This window comes from Primulina huaijiensis, unplaced genomic scaffold, assembly GCF_012295235.1.
Source record: "Primulina huaijiensis isolate GDHJ02 unplaced genomic scaffold, ASM1229523v2 C13202858, whole genome shotgun sequence".
In the NCBI taxonomy this organism is placed as follows: domain Eukaryota; kingdom Viridiplantae; phylum Streptophyta; class Magnoliopsida; order Lamiales; family Gesneriaceae; genus Primulina; species Primulina huaijiensis.
Genome location: NW_027341997.1, coordinates 1 through 1,002, shown reverse-complemented (window position 1 = coordinate 1,002; position 1,002 = coordinate 1). Strand labels below are relative to the sequence as shown.

Sequence of the window (1,002 nt, the reverse complement as noted above, 5' to 3'; positions counted from 1 at the left end):
GTAACTGCTGACAGAGCAGCCATTCCACTAGTGAAGCACAATGCTCGATCAGCCTTATCAAGCTTTGCAAGAAGTCTTTAGAGTAGGCAAATAATTGATGAGAACAACAGAAGAAAGTGCATGTTAACTGTGAACATAGAAAAAACAACAACATTAATTATACGAGAAATGTACAGACCTTTCCAAAAAATCTCGAGTAGGATTTCCACTTCTTGTATAATCATAAGGCCCATATTCTGTTGCAGAAGGCTGTAGAACAATCAAGTTGACCATTGATACATCTCAAATATTAACAACACATTATTCCAAACAGTATACATTGATTACACAGCATATAAGCAAACACTGAAGATTCTAGAATTAAAAAATATATATATATTTTCAAAATCTTCAGTATTTCTTTAGCAACTGCACATTGAAAAACTACCTACGGTATTTCGTCGTTCAGATGTGATATAACATGCCTAACATAGTTATTAACTTGATACTTCAAAGGGGGCAATATAACACAAAAACTACTGAAGACAGATAACTTTGAACCAGAATTTATTAATGAAAATGTACATCTTACTATCCTATTTTTTACAAATCGAAGAAAGATTCACAGCCTTGGAAGTCATCTGCACATCCATGGCAAGAGATTGAATTTCAGTGATTAAAGAACATGGATTGACACAATAAAATATGGATCAAAGTATAAATAAATGCAGCATCAGCTGACCAGGGTTATAACTTAGACAACACTATTTACTGAATTGGTATAAACCAATCATCTATTTTCAGGAAACATATTTTGGTAGCAGCTGCATTTGTCATTACGACGTTGAAGCATCTCAAAGTTATGTGCATGTACACTGATCTTCAAAGATACTTGTAGAAAATTTGAATATTATCCTCAACAGATCCTTAAACAATCAATATAGTTTCGCTAGCCTCATGAATCAGAACATGCAAAATTGAAAATCTACCTGCTTGAAAGTAGCTGTTTGATAGAGAGGTGTG

General features: G+C 33.4%; 1 long non-coding RNA gene across 1 annotated transcript; it reads right to left on the bottom strand.

Annotated features, from left to right (window-relative positions):
* LOC140965456 (uncharacterized) lies at nucleotides 1-1,002 on the bottom strand. Its single transcript, XR_012173084.1, has 3 exons — nucleotides 969-1,002; nucleotides 179-249; nucleotides 1-75 (listed from the first exon to the last, which is right to left on the bottom strand). It is a non-coding gene; the product is annotated as an uncharacterized lncRNA (long non-coding RNA).